Source organism: Oncorhynchus gorbuscha, linkage group LG22 (genome assembly GCF_021184085.1).
Source record: "Oncorhynchus gorbuscha isolate QuinsamMale2020 ecotype Even-year linkage group LG22, OgorEven_v1.0, whole genome shotgun sequence".
NCBI classification, from domain to species: domain Eukaryota; kingdom Metazoa; phylum Chordata; class Actinopteri; order Salmoniformes; family Salmonidae; genus Oncorhynchus; species Oncorhynchus gorbuscha.
In genome coordinates this window covers 3478187-3496865 of record NC_060194.1, presented here as the reverse complement: position 1 = coordinate 3496865, position 18679 = coordinate 3478187, and the positions used below count along the sequence as shown (strand labels likewise).

The window sequence follows — 18679 nt, the reverse complement described above, 5'->3', positions numbered from 1 at the left end:
TTCCATTTAAGAATGATGGAGGCCACTGTGTTCTTGGGGACATTCAATTCTGCAGACATTTTTAGTAACTTTCCCCCAGATATGTCACTCAACACAATCCTGTCTCGGAGCTCTACGGACAATTCCTTCGACAGGTATGTTTCTCTCTAAATCATGTCCAATCACAGGTGGACTCCAATCAAGTTGTAGAAACATCTCAAGGATGATGAATAGAAACAGGATGCACCTGATCTCAATTTCGAGTCTCAAAGAAAGGGGATTTTATTACATTTCCAAAAAGTCCTAAAAATGTTGTTTTCGCTTTGTTATTATGGGATATTGTGTTTATATATTTTTTTATTGAATACATTAGATTAATTAATACATAGATTAATACATAGAATATGGCTGTAACGTAACAAAATATGGAATGCACTGTATTCCGAATGCACTGTATTAACAATACAACATACATGTGCACGTGTGTTTAGTGTGTGTCTTATCATGTGTATGTGTGTCTTATGGACAGAGTTCTCCACATCCTAGCAACTGTTGTATCAACATTTTTTGACCATGACAGCTTACAATCCAGGGTTACTCTAGTTCCCCAGTCCCTGCCGATGACAAACATCCCCACAGCATGATGCTACCACCACCATGCTTCACTGTGGGGATGATGTTCTCGGGGTGATGAGAGGTGTTGGGTTCGGCCAGAGATAGTGTTTTCCTTGATGGCCAAAACGCAAAATTTCAGTCTCATCTGACCATAGTACCTTCTTCTAAATGTTTGGGGAGTCTCCCATATGCCTTTTGGTGAATACCAAAGCTTTACGTGACTTCTGAAGGTAATCAAAGTGGGTGAATACATATACACGCACCACTTTTCAATTTGTATTTGTAGTTTTTTGAAACAAGTTTTTTTTTCCCATTTCACTTCACCAATTTGGACTATTTTGTGTATGTCCATTACATGAAATCTAAATTAAAATCAAGTTAAATTACAGGTTGTAATGCAATGATCCACATGTTCCCACCGTGGCCCATTCCTTCTAAGAAGAAACGCTGTTGTGCCTTCTTTACCACATTGTCTGTGTTGTTGGACCATTTCAGTTTGTCTGTGGTGTTATTACTATGACAAAATGTAATATTTCAGTTGTGTATATTTGTTTTTATTTGATTACTTAATTTTTAATTCCTTAAGGAAATCACCTTATCTCTGCTCAGGCAGCAGCAGTCAACCAGCCAGGCCATCTAACGCTATGTGCTCCCCATACTAAATTGTCTTTAATCATTCTATTTAGCTAGCCTGCCTAAGTATGCTGCAGAGCTATCTGACAAAATCATTTTAATTGTTCTTCAAACCATTAACTGTCTCTGTCCCACTAGTCATTGTGTTGTGTACATTCCTTTCTCATGCTTCTATAAGAAGATGGCGCCGACAGAGAGGGCTGCCTCACTTCTAGTTTTTATGAAACTTTGCAATATCTAATTTTTTCTGTATTATTTCTTTCATTGTAATCCCAGAAAATGTTATGTGCTATTACATACAGCCGGGAACAACTATTGGATGACAGAGCGGCGGTAACTCACCAGCACTACCGGCATTACGATCAGAAATATACGACCAGCAATACAACTGTCCCGAAGCGGAAGCTTTGTTTGCACCATCCAGGGAAATTAAACTGATTCCAGAAGCCGACACAAAACAACACCTGCGAAGAAGAGGAATTCGGAACGGTCTTCTAGTCAGACATAGGAGGCGCGCACACCAACCGCCGCTTCCGAGTATATTACTCGCTAACGTTCAGTCCCTGGATAACAAAGTTGACGAGATCAGGGCAAGCATTTATTTTCAGAGAGACATCAGGTAACATACTCTGTTTCACGGAAGCATGGCTCTCTCTGGATATACAGTTGAAGTCGGAAGTTTACATACACCTCAGCCAAATACATTTAAACTCTGTTTTTCACAATTCCTGACATTTAATCCTAGCAAATGTTCCCTGTTTTAGGTCAGTTAGGATCACCACATTATTTTAAGAATGTGAAAAGTCAGAATAATAGCAGAGAGAATGAGTTATTTCAGCTTTTATTTATTTTATCACATTCCCAGTGGATCAGAAATGTACATACACTCAATTAGTATTTGGTAGCATTGCCTTTAAACTGTTTAACTTGGGTCAAACATTTCAGATAACCTTCCACAAGCTTTCCACAATAAGTTAGGTGCATTTTGGCCCATTCCTTCTGACAAAGCTCGTGTAACTGAGTCAGGTTTGTAGGCCTCCTTGCTCGCACACACTTTTTCAGTTCTGCCCACAAATTTTCTATAGGATTGAGGTCAGGGCTTTGTGATGGCCAGTCCAGTACCTTGACTTTGTTGTCCTTAAGCCATTTTGCCACAACTTTGGAAGTTTGCTTGGGGTCATTGTCCATTTGGAAGACCCATTTGCGACCAAGCTTTAACTTCCTGACTGATGTCTTGAGATGAGACTCATGATGCCACCTATTTTGTGAAGTGCACCAGTCCATCCTGCACCAAAGCACCCCCACAACATGATGCTGCCACCCCCACAGTTGGAATGGTGTTCTTCAGCTTGCAAGCATCCCCTTTTTTCCTCATTATGTCCAAACAGTTCTATTTTGGTTTCAATCAGACCAGAGGACATTTCTCCAAAAAGTACTATCTTTGTCCCCATGTGCAGTTACAAACCGTTGTCTGACTTTTTTATGGCGGTTTCGCAGCAGTGGCCTCTTCCTTGTTGAGCGGACATTCAGGTTATGTCGATTACCGATTTTACTGTGGATATAGATACTTTTGTACCCGTTTCCTCCAGCATCTTCACAAGGTCCTTTGCTGTTTTTCTGGGATTTTCACTTTTCACACCTAAGTACGTTAATCTCTAGGAGACATAACGCGTCTCCTTCCTGAGAGGTAACACGGCTGCGTGCGCCCATGGTGTTTATAATTGCGTGGTATTGTTAGTACAGATTTACGTGGTACCTTCAGGCGTTTTGAAATTGCTCCCAAGGATGAACCAGACTTGTGGAGGTCTACACATGTTTTGTCTGAGGTCTTGGTTGATTTCTTTTGATTTTTCCATGATGTCAAGCAAAGAGGCACTGAGTTTGAAGGTTGGCCTTGAAATACATCCACAGGTACACCTCCAATTGACTCAAATGATGTCAATTAGCCTATCAGAAGCTTCTAAAGCCATGATATCATTTTCTGGAATTGTCCAAGCTGTTTAATGGCACAAAGTAGATGCACAAATTAGATGTCCTAACCAACTTACCAAAACTACAGTATGTTAACAAGAAATTTGTGTAGTGGATGAAAACAAGTTTTAATGACTCCAACACATATGAACTTCTGACCCACTGAATTATATGTGAAAGTAGATGCACAAAGTAGATGTCCAAACCAACTTATCAAAACTATAGTATGTTAACAAGAAATTTGTGTAGTGGATGAAAACGAGTTTTAATGAACTTCCGACTTCAACTGTATTCTATACTATCTACTGTATCTTAGTATATGACGCTTTGACATTGCTGGATATATATTCATATATTCTTAATTCCATTCCTTTACTTAGATTGGTGTGTATTAGGTATTTCTTGTGAAATTGTTAGATATTACTTGTTAGATATTTTTGCACTGTCGGAACCAGAAGCACAAGCATTCTTCCTACACCTGCAATAACATCTGCTAACCACGTGTATGTGACCAATAACATTGTTTTTGATTTTATAAACAGCCTGTGTGTATCTAACCTAACGTAGCAGGCATAAAAGTATATCCATCCAGAGATCTATATATAATGACAAGATGATCATGTCTGTGCCCTAACTATGGGAGTCATTGTCCCAAAGGAGGGAAGGCAGGCGAAAAGCTTAGTTGCAAAATAAGTTCAAAGAAACACATTGCACTAGGACAGATTTTGGCAAGAGTGAAACCTCTAGCTTCGCCTCTTCCTCTCTGAAAAAAACTGCTGCAGTGGATTATGGTCATTGAAGTTAATTACCAACTTTGCATAGTAAAAACTACTGGCATTCTCTCAACCAGCTGGGCTGAACTCCCTTCCCCAGCGTTCCACATAGACTCAATTTTTCTCATGGATGACTTGATTTCTCTCTCGAGAAACAGAGCATTGAGCTCACAAAAAAAACGGAGCTAAATGGAATTCAAGTTTTTGAACCGAAATCAGTCAATTATAAGTTTAATACCCGAAAACCCCCAGAAATGCCGGCTAATATTTGAGCACTATCATCAAGAAGCATGTAAAGCGTCCAGTGGTGTAAATCTAACTGCCTGTAGCTCAGGACCTGAAGCAAGGATATGCATATTCTTGATACCATTTGAAAAGCAACACTTTGAAGTTTGTGGAAATGTGAAATTAATGTAGGAGAATATAACACATTAGATCTGGTAAAAGATAATACAAAGAAAACATGTTTTTCTATCCATCTTTGAAATGCAAGAGAAAGGCAAATATATGACTTTGGAATATTGGCGCAATTTATATTTTGGCCCCTAGATGGCAGTAGTATATGTGCAAAGTTTTAGACTGATCCAATGAACCATTGCACTTCTTTTCAAAATGTTGTATCAAGACTGCCCAAATGTGCCTAATTGGTTTATTAATACATTTGAAAGTTCATAACTGTACACTCTCAAACAATAGCATGGTATTATTTCACTGTAAAAGCTACTGTGAATTGGACAGTGCAGTTCGATTAACAAGAATTTAAGCTTTCTTCCAATATCAGATATGTCCATGTCTTAGGAAAATTTCTTGTTACTTACAACCTCATGATAATCACATTAGCGCACATTCGCTCAACCATCTTCAGGTGGGGGCACCGATCCCATAGAGGTCAAAGAGGGAACTGTGCTTCATAGAGTGGACATACTGGTTGGGCAGGAGACACAAACATGGAGTCATTGGTAGACTTATCAAGGACATAAGAATATGAGAAACTGAGAATAAGATGACGAAGATAGCCCTGCAGTGGATAGCAGTAATCTAAAGGGCTCCTGATCAATTTTGTGTGCAATTTTTATGCTGATGTTAAATGTTTTAGTACATAATGTCTCCGCAATCATTTGAGCAAACAGCTTCCTATGACCAAACAGCTTTTCCTAACAGCTTCCGGACATCAGAACAACAATGACTAACTTCAATTTGAACAAACATTTCTACTTCAATGAGTCTGCAGCTCTGGATGTTTTGCTTACTCTGGACCAGGCCTTAATCCCCGGGACTCGAAAGAGTGGCGAAAGAGAAGCATGCGATCACTGGAGAACAAACTGGATGAGCTCTGTTCGAGACAATCGCATGGGAGCTGAAACAACTGTAATATCCCATGTTTCTCAGAGTCGGCTAAACGAGTTTCTTTATTTTTACTACTTTCTGACATTGTAGAATAATATTGAAGACATTAAAACTATGAAATAGCATATATGGAATGATATAGTAACTAAAAAAAGTGTTAAAAAATATATTTTTTAATTGAGATTAAAAACACACTCTTGACATTCTCTCAACCAGCTTCATGAGGTAGTCACCTGGAATGCATCTCAATTAACAGGTGTGCCTTGTTAAAAGTAAATTTGTTGAATTTCTTTCCTTCTTAATATGTTAATGTGAGGCAATCAGTTGTGTTGTGAGGGGTGGTATACAGAAGATAGCCTATTTGGTAATAGATGAAGTCCAATTTATGACAAGAACAGCTCAAATAAGCAAAGAGAAACGAAAGTCCATCAAGACATGAAGGTCAGTCAATCTGGAAAATGTCAAGAACTGAAAGTTTCTTCAAGTGCAGTTCCAAAAACCACCAAGTGCTCTGATGCAACTGGGTCTCATGAGGACTGTCACAGGAAAGGAAGACCCAGCGTTACCCCTGCTGCAGAGGATATAAGTTCATTAGAGTTACCAGTCTCAGAAATTTCAGCCCAAATAAATGCTTCACAGAGTTGAAGTAACAGACATCTCAACATCAACTCTTCAGGAGTGCGTGAATCAGTTTTCTTGGTCAAATTGCTGCAATATAAAAACACTACTAAAGAATACCAATATGAAGAAGAGACTTGCTTGGGCCAATAAGCATGATTAATGGACATTAGACCGGTGAAAATCTGTCATTTGGTCTGATGAGTCCAAATTTGAGATTTTTGGATCCAACCGCTGTGTCTTTGTGAGATGCTGAGTAGGTGAACGGATCTCCGCATGTGTGGTTCCCACCGTGAAGCATGGAGGAGGAGGTGTGATGGTGCTTTGCTGGTGACACTGTCAGTGATGTATTTAGAATTCAAGACACACTTTACCAGCATGGCTACCACCACATTTACGCCATCCCATCTGGTTAAAATTGCACCACCGAGAGCATTCTGATGGGTTGCATCACTGCCCGGTATGGCAAATGCTCAGCCTCCAACCGCAAGGCACTACAGAGGGTAGTGAGTATGGCCCAGTACATCACTGGGGCCAAGCTTCTTGCCATCCAGGACCTCTACACCAGGCGGTGTCAGAGGAAGGTCCTAAAAATTGTCAAAGACTCCAGCCACCCTACTCATAGACTATTCTCTCTGCTACCGCACTGCAAGCGGTTCCCGGAGTGCCAAGTCTAGGCCCATGAGGCTTCTAAACAGCTTCTACCCCAAAGCCATAAGACTCCTGAACATCTAATCAAATGGCTACCCAGACTATTTGCATTGCCCCCCCTTCTACTCTGCCGCAATTCACTGATATTATCTATGCATAAGTCACTTTAATAACTCTACCTACCCAATTTGTAAGTCGCTCTGGATAAGAGCGTCTGCTAAATGACTTAAATGTAAATGTAAATGTACATATTACCTCAATTACCTCGACACCGGTGCACATGCACATTGACTCTACCAGTACCCCCTGTATATATCCTCCACATTGACTCTGTACTGGTACCCCCTGTATATAGCCTCCACATTGACTCTGTACCGGTACACCCTGTATATAGCCTCCACATTGACTCTGTACCGGTACCCCCTGTATATATCCTCCACATTGACTCTGTACTGGTACCCCCTGAATATAGCCTCCACATTGACTCTGTACCAGTACCCCCTGTATATATCCTCCACATTGACTCTGTACCAGTACCCCCTGTATATAGCCTCCACATTGACTCTACCGTTACCCCCTGTATATAGCCTCCACATTGACTCTACCGGTACCCCCTGTATATAGCCTCCACATTGACTCTGTACCAGTACCCCCTGTATATAGCCTCCACATTGACTCTACCGGTACCCCCTGTATATAGTCTCCACATTGACTCTGTACCGGTACCCCCTGTATATAGCCTCCACATTGACTCTGTACCAGTACCCCTGTATATAGCCTCCACATTGACTCTACCGGTACCGGTACCCCCTGTATATAGCCTCCACATTGACTCTGTACCAGTACCCCCTGTATATAGCCTCCACATTGACTCTTCCGGTACCCCCTGTATATAGCCTCCACATTGACTCTACCGGTACCCCCTGTATATAACCTCCACATTGACTCTACCGGTACCCCCTGTATATATCCTCCACATTGACTCTGTACCAGTACCCCCTGTATATATCCTCCACATTGACTCTACCGGTACCCCCTGTATATATCCTCCACATTGACTCTACCAGTACCCCCTGTATATAGTCTCCACATTGACTCTGTACCGGTACCCCCTGTATATAGCCTCCACATTGACTCTACCGGTACCCCCTGTATATAGCCTCCACATTGACTCTGTACCAGTACCCCCTGTATATAGCCTCCACATTGACTCTTCCGGTACCCCCTGTATATAGCCTCCACATTGACTCTACCGGTACCCCCTGTATATAACCTCCACATTGACTCTACCGGTACCCCCTGTATATATCCTCCACATTGACTCTGTACCAGTACCCCCTGTATATATCCTCCACATTGACTCTACCGGTACCCCCTGTATATATCCTCCACATTGACTCTACCAGTACCCCCTGTATATAGTCTCCACATTGACTCTGTACCGGTACCCCCTGTATATAGCCTCCACATTGACTCTGTACTGGTACCCCCTGTATATAGCCTCCACATTGACTATATACGGGTACCCCTGTATATAGCCTCCACATTGACTCTGTACCAGTACCCCCTGTATATATCCCCGCTATTGTTATTTTACTTCTGCTCTTTAATTATTTATTATTCTTATCTCTTACTTTATGGGGGGCTTTTCTTAAAACTGCATTGTTGGTTAAGGGCTTGTAAGTAAGCATCATTTCACTGTAAGGTCTACAGCTGTTGTTTTTGGCACATGTGAGAAATACATTTTGATTTGATTTGCGCTTAGTGGCACTATCATTTGTTTTTCAACAGGACAATGACACCTTCAGGCTGTGTAGAGCTATTTGACATTTTTTATTGTAAGAGCTATTTGAGCAAGGAGAGTGAGTGAGTGCTGCATCAGATGACCTGAGATGGTTTGGGATGAGTTGGACTGCAGAGTGGAGGAAAAGCAGCCAATAAGTGCTCAGCATATGTGGGAACTTCAAGACTGTTGGAAAAGCATTCCAAGATGAAGCTGGTTGAGAGAATGCCAAGAGTGTGCAAAGCTATCAAGACAAAGGGTGGCTACTTTGAAGAATCTAAAATATATTTGGATATGTTTAACACTTTTTTGGTTACTACATGATTCCATATGTGTTATTTCATATTTTTGATGTCTTCAATATTATTCTACAATGTGGAAAACAGTAAAAATAAAGGAAAACCCTTTACTGAGTATGTGTCTAAACTTTTGATTGGTACTGTACGTGCAGATGTCAACGTCCAGCCTAGTTAATGGGCTCATTTTTAGTGGTTTACATCTGACGACATAGCTGTTAGTATTGCTGCACTGCTGATTTATTAACCAACACTATATAAGACCTGGGTTCAAATACTATTTAAAATATTTAAAATACTTTCTGATAGCATTTGCTTTAGTATGACAGGAGAGCAAGGTTGGCAAAGTTTTCACTTTTGGGACTTGTCAATTTGTTCCATTGCAACAGCTCATTCAAGCACAGGTTAAGTATTTGACGTGTATTTCAGTATTTCAACCCAGGTCTGCGCTAGTATTACCCCGCGCTGCATTATTAACAGGTGAGAACGCAAATCTTTTTTTCCCGCACTGCGCTTTCAGGAGTGCGTTGGATTTGTGACGCATCGTGTCCTGGATGGATGAACATTACACTCGATTTAGAAATGGCAAAACAGGTAGTCGGATTCACGTTTGAAAGTGCACTGAGGGGAAAAAACCACTATCTGTAATGATAGAATCCCCAGCCTTCCTTTGCATTGTTTCTCTGTTATGTCCTATCCCGTGGTGTGGGGCAGCGCAGGGTGGTGTCGTTCTTTGCCTGGTCTCCTGGAGTCTGTGGGCTCATGGTTCTCCAGCTGTAGCATTTACATTTAGTAGCCTGACAGTCAAAGTGGGAGGTCCATATTTATTTTCAAACCAGATGCTGCTCTTATCAGAAGGCCTTTCCTTCAAGTTTTACTTGAATAATATGGAATTACCATAGCTTGTATTTTGCTTATCAGTCTCCCCTTAGGCTGCATGAATATCATATCACAACATTTTCATTTTTAAAAATGGTTTAGCAGTATTTGACTATTTTATGTCTCTGAATAATATACTCTATATATACACAAAAGTATGTGGACACCCCTTCAAATTAGTGGATTCTGCTATTTCAGCCACACCCGTTGCTGACAGGTGTATATATTGAGAACACAGTCATGCAATCTCCATAGATAAACATTGTCAGTAGAGTGGCCTTACTAAAGAGCTCAGTGACTTTCAATGTGGCACTGTCATAGGATGCCACAAGTCACTTTGTCAAATTTCTGCCCTGCTAGAGCTGCCCCGGTGAATTTTAAGTGTTGTTATTGTGAAGTGGAAACATTTAGGAGCAACAATGGCTCAGCCGGGAAATGGTAGACCACACAAACTCAAAGAATGTGACCGCAGAGTGCTGAAACACGTAGCGCGTACAACTTGTTTGTCCTTGGTTGTAACACTTGGTTCATAAAATGGTTTCCATGGCCGAGCAGCCGCACACAAGCCTAAGATCACCATGCGCAATGAAAAGAGTTGGATGGAGTGTTGTAAAGCTTGCCGCCAATGGACTCTGGAGCAGTGGAAACGCGTTCTCTGGAGTGATGAATCCCTCTTCACAATCTGGCAGTCCGACGGACAAATCTGGGTTTGGTGGATGCCAGGAGAATGCTACCTGCCCAAATACATAGTGGAGGAGGAATAATGGGCTAGGGCTGTTTTTCATGGTTACCAGTAGGCCCCCTTAATTCCAGTGAAGGGAAATCTTAATGCTACAGAACACAACGACATTCTAGACGATTCCGTGCTTCCAACATTATTTGGGGAAGGCCCTTTCCTGTTTCAGCATGACAATGCCCCTGTGCACGAAGCAAGGTCCATACAGAAATGGTTTGTTGAGATCGGTGTGGAAGAACTTGACTGGCCTGCACAGAGCCCTGACCTCAACCCCATCGAACAGCTTCGGGATGAATTGGAAGTCCCCACAGCAATGTTCCAACATCCCAGAAGAGTGTAGGCTGTTACAGCAGCAAAGGGGGGACCAACTCAATATTAATGCCCATGATTTTGGAGCGATGTGAGACAAGCAGGTGTCCACATACTTTTGGTCATGTAGTGTAAGTTCTAAATATGTTTTATGGGTAGTGCATCAATGTAGGATGGCAACAAAAGAATGTTCAGTGATTTTAATGGGTTTTCTCCATTCTCTCCCCGTCTGTCACCCAGTCTCCCCCCATCCTCCGCTCTGTCTCCGTCTCTCTCATCTTTTGCTCTCTCTCTCTTGGTCTCTGTCTCCCTCTCTGTAGAATACAGTCACTCCTTCAGTAAGGCAAGTGACAGGTGAGCCAGCCGGGAGGTGCCTGCTCTGGGCCAGATGCTGCACTGTCTGACTGACTGCTGTCCACATGAGTTTGAGATGTATGGCTGCTACTGAGGCCAGGAAGGCAAAGGGCAACCACTGAACCAGCTCGACAGGTCAGCCATGAGACATGAGGTCATAAGTCAAATAGCAACCATTCAGTCAGGGCAAATCAAAACTGGTTTTGTAACTGAAAGCGGATGTTAAAAAATCAGATTGACACGTCCATAAAATTGAAAATATTAGTTATTCCTCCCATCTCTTCCATCACTATCTTTGACCCTCCCTCACTCTCCCTTCTTTCTCCCCCCCTCTTTCGTCCTCTCTATTTCTCTCTCACTCCCCCTCCCTCTCTTTTCATCTGTCTCTATGTGTCTCGATTTCTCTCTCACTCCCCCTCCCTCTCTTTTCATCTGTCTCTATGTGTCTCTATTTCTCTCTCACTCCCCCTCCCTCTCTTTTCATCTGTCTCTATGTGTCTCTATTTCTCTCTCACTCCCCCTCCCTCTCTTTTCATCTGTCTCTATGTGTCTCTATTTTCTCTCACTCCCCCTCCCTCTCTTTTCATCTGTCTCTATGTGTCTCTTTTTCTCTCTCACTCCCCCTCCCTCTCTTTTCATCTGTCTCTATGTGTCTCTATTTCTCTCTCACTCCCCCTCCCTCTCTTTTCATCTGTCTCTGTGTCTCTATTTCTCTCTCACTCCCCCTCCCTCTCTTTTCATCTGTCTCTATGTGTCTCTTTTTCTCTCTCACTCCCCTCCCTCTCTTTTCATCTGTCTCTGTGTCTATTTCTCTCTCACTCCCCCTCCCTCTCTTTTCATGTCTCTATGTGTCTCTATTTCTCTCTCACTCCCCCTCCCTCTCTTTTCATCTGTCTCTGTGTCTCTATTTCTCTCACTCCCCCTCCCTCTTTTCATCTGTCTCTATGTGTCTCTTTTTCTCTCTCACTCCCCCTCCCTCTCTTTTCATCTGTCTCTATGTGTCTATTTCTCTCTCACTCCCCCTCCCTCTCTTTTCATCTGTCTCTATGTGTCTCTTTTTCTCTCTCACTCCCCCTCCCTCTCTTTTCATCTGTCTCTATGTGTCTCTATTTCTCTCTCACTCCCCCTCCCTCTCTTTTCATCTGTCTCTATGTGTCTCTCACTCCCCCTCCCTCTCTTTTCATCTGTCTCTATGTGTCTCTTTTTCTCTCTCACTCCCCCTCCCTCTCTTTTCATCTGTCTCTGTGTCTCTTTCTCTCTCACTCCCCCTCCCTCTCTTTTCATCTGTCTCTGTGTCTCTATTTCTCTCTCACTCCCCCTCCCTCTCTTTTCATCTGTCTCTATGTGTCTCTTTTTCTCTCTCACTCCCCCTCCCTCTCTTTTCATCTGTCTCTATGTGTCTCTTTTTCTCTCTCACTCCCCCTCCCTCTCTTTTCATCTGTCTCTATGTGTCTCTTTTTCTCTCTCACTCCCCCTCCCTCTCTTTTCATCTGTCTCTATGTGTCTCTTTTTCTCTCTCACTCCCCCTCCCTCTCTTTTCATCTGTCTCTATGTGTCTCTTTTTCTCTCTCACTCCCCCTCCCTCTCTTTTCATCTGTCTCTATGTGTCTCTATTTCTCTCTCACTCCCCCTCCCTCTCTTTTCATCTGTCTCTGTGTCTCTATTTCTCTCACTCCCCCTCCCTCTCTTTTCATCTGTCTCTATGTGTCTCTTTTTCTCTCTCACTCCCCCTCCCTCTCTTTTCATCTGTCTCTATGTGTCTATTTCTCTCTCACTCCCCCTCCCTCTCTTTTCATCTGTCTCTATGTGTCTCTTTTTCTCTCTCACTCCCCCTCCCTCTCTTTTCATCTGTCTCTATGTGTCTCTATTTCTCTCTCACTCCCCCTCCCTCTCTTTTCATCTGTCTCTATGTGTCTCTTTTTCTCTCTCACTCCCCCTCCCTCTCTTTTCATCTGTCTCTATGTGTCTCTTTTTCTCTCTCACTCCCCCTCCCTCTCTTTTCATCTGTCTCTGTGTCTCTTTCTCTCTCACTCCCCCTCCCTCTCTTTTCATCTGTCTCTGTGTCTCTATTTCTCTCTCACTCCCCCTCCCTCTCTTTTCATCTGTCTCTATGTGTCTCTTTTTCTCTCTCACTCCCCCTCCCTCTCTTTTCATCTGTCTCTATGTGTCTCTTTTTCTCTCTCACTCCCCCTCCCTCTCTTTTCATCTGTCTCTATGTGTCTCTTTTTCTCTCTCACTCCCCCTCCCTCTCTTTTCATCTGTCTCTATGTGTCTCTTTTTCTCTCTCACTCCCCCTCCCTCTCTTTTCATCTGTCTCTATGTGTCTCTTTTTCTCTCTCACTCCCCCTCCCTCTCTTTTCATCTGTCTCTGTGTCTCTCAGGTGTTGTTTCTTCCACCGGTGCTGTGGAACAGATCAGGACCATGATGTTGGGTGCTAACCTGAAATATACCTCTTCCTATATTAGAACCTACTGATTATGTTACATGTATAATACGTGTATATGGTAGGGGTCAGTGAAGGGTGAATAGTGTTAGGATCTAAATGAATCAAGTCGAAACTCACGGACGACTAGTAAAGCTCAAACCAAGTTTATTCACCCAAAGGGTCTGACAGCTGAACAGAGAAAAACATGTTTCCACCAGCACCAGTATTTATACTCCAATTTGGGTGAAGTCTCCTCCTTTCCTCTAAACATTCCATCTCTGTTGCTAGGCAGGAAGTTAATAAACCGGGTAATAAACTGTTCCTTCTCCCTTAATGTGACCTGGGCCCCATTACTCACTAATCCACAGCTCTCTGCCCTTATAAGTGACTGCAAACATGTGATTTCTTACCTTTACTCAGCACATTCCAAACTTAATTGCCTCAACCATATTACATTCCTCCTACAGATACCCAGATAACTTCTGATGTAGAAACCTGACTGTGTCACTCCTCATTTCCATAGGATACCTGATGATTAAACACTATTTCAAGTTTAGGAGTCAGAACACATCAATAGGAGCTTTGTATTTGGAAGTACAAAATGTTTGTCTGTTCAAACATGTTAATTTTGAATATGAATATTTCTAAGCAAGGAGGTAAAGAGCAACAGTCTCGTCTCAGTTCCTGATAAGACAGGCCAGTGGCTGTGACACTAGGACCCGGAGGGACGTGGAACTCAACTCGAGATAAAGCCAACAGTTGAAGAGAGATGAAACCTCAGGGGTCCACCCTGACGACCCTTTAACGACAGTCACTCCCACACCCATGAAGGTTCTAGACTTAAGCTGGGCCATGACAATACCAGTAAGAGGAACAGACTCAGTTTGTGCCTAGCAACAGAGACAGATTGTTTATCTCAGACATACAAGGAGGGAACTCTGCCTAGTCGGAAGGTATAAATACATGCTTGTGTGACTTGAATGTTGTGTTTGCAGCTGAAGCATCCAGTAGGTTGAATAAAATTCTTCTGAGCCTTTTCTAGTCGTCCGTTTGAGTTCATACTCGTTTAGTTCAGAACCTAACAATGGGTTGCAGGCGAGAGAGAAAGCTTAATGCCCACATCACATGAATTTGAGATATTAATGTAGGCATGGTTTATAATACAATGTTTAAAGTTTAAATACAATGAACGATGTATTTTAATTAATTTTTCCACCTCTGGCATCCCCAAGAGTCAATGGGTGGAAGTTAGTATAGAATATATTATAGTATTTTAGGTCTACTGTAAGTGTGAGCATGTTCTCCAAATGGAAAGGTCATTTGTGTGAGGAAAGATGGTATAATAAAAGTGAGATTGTAGTAAAGTGAGAACTAACGATGAAGCAATTCACGTGAAGAAGTTAAGACTATTGTCTCGCCGGTATTCAATAAATGACTAAATAAAAATAAACCGACATGTTAGGATTTGGCAATTTGAGAAAAGCGTGGTAGTTAAAAGTTAGACCATTGGCAAGACTGGTAATTCAAGAAAGTGATATGTTTTATTTCTGTTCATTCTTTAATTACTCATGAGGTCATGTTGAGGTTAGTGAATCGAAACGAGGCCTTAGTGTATAAAAATGGCTTTTTTTTTACCTACCTGTATAATAAAAATAAATATTCTGCATGTTTGTGCAAAGGGCAAATTCCTGACCTGAGAAACATGACAACATACATAGACAGACCTTTACCTTGAACTTTTTGTCCCCTATTGACATTAATCCATTTTGTCTTACGAGAGCAAGCCTCATATATGGTATATGAAGGTCCCAATGAACCTGTACCATAATACACACACACAATGTTTTGGGTGCAATTGCCCACATATGTCTTGTGGTCTAAAGTAGTGCACTAAATGGGGAATGGGGTGGCATAATATTCCCACATATGGACTGTGGTCTAAAGTAGTGCACTAAATGGGGAATGGGGTCTAAAGTAGTGCACTAAATGGGGAATGGGGTCTAAAGTAGTGCACTAAATGGGGAATGGGGAGGGATAATATGCCCACATATGGACTGTGGTCTAAAGTAGTGCACTAAATGGGGAATGGGGTCTAAAGTAGTGCACTAAATGGGGAATGGGGAGGGATAATATGCCCACATATGGACTGTGGTCTAAAGTAGTGCACTAAATGGGGAATGGGGAGGGATAATATGCCCACATATGGACTGTGGTCTAAAGTAGTGCACTAAATGGGGAATGGGGTCTAAAGTAGTGCACTAAATGGGGAATGGGGTCTAAAGTAGTGCACTAAATGGGGAATGGGGGGGCATAATTTGCCCACATATGGACTGTGGTCTAAAGTAGTGCACTAAATGGGGAATGGGGGGGCATAAAATGCCCACATATGGACTGTGGTCTAAAGTAGTGCACTAAATGGGGAATGGGGTCTAAAGTAGTGCACTAAATGGGGAATGGGGTCTAAAGTAGTGCACTAAATGGGGAATGGGGTGGCATAATATTCCCACATATGGACTGTGGTCTAAAGTAGTGCACTAAATGGGGAATGGGGTCTAAAGTAGTGCACTAAATGGGGAAAAGTAGTGCACTAAATGGGGAATGGGGTCTAAAGTAGTGCACTAAATGGGGAATGGGGAGGGATAATATGCCCACATATGGACTGTGGTCTAAAGTAGTGCACTAAATGGGGTCTAAAGTAGTGCACTAAATGGGGAATGGGGAGGGATAATATGCCCACATATGGACTGTGGTCTAAAGTAGTGCACTAAATGGGGAATGGGGTCTAAAGTAGTGCACTAAATGGGGAATGGGGTCTAAAGTAGTGCACTAAATGGGGAATGGGGGGGCATAATTTGCCCACATATGGACTGTGGTCTAAAGTAGTGCACTAAATGGGGAATGGGGGGCATAAAATGCCCACATATGGACTGTGGTCTAAAGTAGTGCACTAAATGGGGAATGGGGTGGCATAATTTGCCCACATATGGACTGTGGTCTAAAGTAGTGCACTAAATGGGGAATGGGGGGGCATAAAATGCCCACATATGGACTGTGGTCTAAAGTAGTGCACTAAATGGGGAATGGGGTCTAAAGTAGTGCACTAAATGGGGAATGTGGGGGCATAATTTGCATGTTTTTAACTTTAGATAACACTTTAACGTTTTAATTGTGAGCAAGAGTAAATCCTATTCCTTCCATAAGGCATAGTATTGAAACATATTTGGTAACACACATATAAACCCTTAAGTGCATTTATAATGCCTTATGACACTTTATAATACATTATAACACCTATCAAAACTCAAGTAGTCCAAGTTGTGTTGTAATTGTACTCTAATGTGGTATACTTTTTACCCAATAGTTCTGAAAGTAGCGCTCACGGGCGTGTACTACATCACATATGTGCAGATATGGGCACCATGTCATTGCTCTCGCACCCTGCTGTGTGTGCATCTTACTAGCTGTCACTCAAATGGCGAGGGGCTGAAGCTCATTGGATAACTTGAATTGCTAGATGCTGGTCCCAGTGGGGGAAAATGTAAGGAAAATGGCACAGCACAGCTTTTAGAAAAACATTAGCTTTTAAACTAGGGAGGTAAAGGAGTAATTCTGTTCATAGATCATGCATGCATGAACTACACATTGACACATGCCCCCCAAAGCAGTAGGTTAAAGAGTACTTAGTAGTAGCCAAAGTTATGGACTATGTCTTTAAAGTGTTGAAAGACAGAGACAAAACACACCATATTCATAGATTTTATATAAACATTTTATTTTTTATATTGTATATTTATCTTCTAATAATCTCTATGCACAATAATTCACTATTGAATATAAGCTGTCGTCATAGTGGTTAAATTAACAATGTGTAGTTTGAAATGAGCCAAGCTTTATTATTTGCAGTTCAGTGGTTTTTAATTACATTGCAACGGTCATGAATTGAAATGAACATGCTTCAATTGTGATAGCTTACCAGCCTCCATGCAATTCTTAATAATTTTATCAAAGTTTTTTTTTATCTTTGATTTATTTTTTAAAATCATCACTGTATGTCTAATAAATCACTTTGTGTTTATTTTTGATAAAAAAACAAACACAATAATTTATCATTTATTTCACGGAGCCTCCTTTTGCCATTGAAATGCCCACACGATCAGGCTGAGCATGTTCATATATTTAGTTAGCCCTGACCGCCAGATAGGATCGTCCAGACTCTAGTCTAGAGCCTACGCCGCTTACTCCTTCAAAGTAGGAGAATACATATGCAAATCAAAGATGACTGGTCATTGGTCAGAATAATCAGATCAGATTGTGATGTCATGCTGTCTGCCGAAAACTCCATCCCACCAGAACAGGCTGAAAATCCAGGTGTTTCTCTCTCTCTCTCCAAAAAGCTCTTACAGTAAAAGGGCATTAATCATAATTTTCACAATTTGTTATTTTGACCTCATAGTGTAGAAATATCATGAAAGAAAATAGGGAAATCTCATTTTTGACTACAGTGCCCCTTTAGCATTGACATCAGGCCATTGTATCTCTAAAACAGGCACAAAATACTTAGTTTTGCATCACATCCATAAGAGAATCTATGGCCTTAATTCCGTATCAATATGGTCACTATCTGATTCACAAATCAATTTAAAACGATGCATTGAGTTGTTCTGATCGGCAAGAAAATAGAACCCGCCACAAGTAGCCAAGAAATGTGAAACTGGGAAAATTACCCATCATGCATTGTTGCAATAATGACGACAAATAGCATAAATCCAACAATAACTATACCAACCATAGTACCAGGTATATAATTATAAAAGTGTAAACAATGTCAATATTCATATGTTAAAGAAGCAGCGCAGTTAAAACGTTTCTGATGATATTTCCACGAGGTCGAAATAACACAGAATTGTGAGTGAAAATTATGATAATTGCCCTTTTTGTGTAAGAACAGTTTGAAATAAAAAGCCTGTAATTTCAGCCTGCTCAGGTGGGATGTCATTTTGGCCCGCCACATACCGCCATCTGGCGATCTGATATATTTGCAAATATTTACATATTCCCTACTAGTTTTGGGGCTGGCCCCACCCAGAAGCAAGAGAGTACAGCAGTATGGCTGTATTCCATCCGAACAATCATGTCAACTGTCAGAGTTCAGTTGAACCTCCTGCACAGCACACTTTGCATCAGACAACATTGCAAACCAGGCTAGGATTTCGCAGCAGCTCCATTAAGCATCACGTGGATCTTGACATCGGCAACAGCAGCAAACATTCATCGAGGTGATTTGGGATGAGTTGGAGTGCAGAGTGAAG

The 18679-nt window shown here is 41.7% G+C and overlaps 1 long non-coding RNA gene across 1 annotated transcript in view; it reads left to right on the top strand.

The window, feature by feature from the left end:
* The window catches only part of LOC124010086, a 28494-nt gene extending 13458 nt beyond the window's left edge, over positions 1–15036 (top strand). The window contains exons 5-6 of the long non-coding RNA XR_006834359.1: positions 10831–11079; positions 13326–15036. This is a non-coding gene — a long non-coding RNA (uncharacterized LOC124010086). The remainder of the gene's footprint in view (positions 1–10830; positions 11080–13325) is intronic.
* Positions 15037–18679: the final 3643 nt, after the last annotated feature.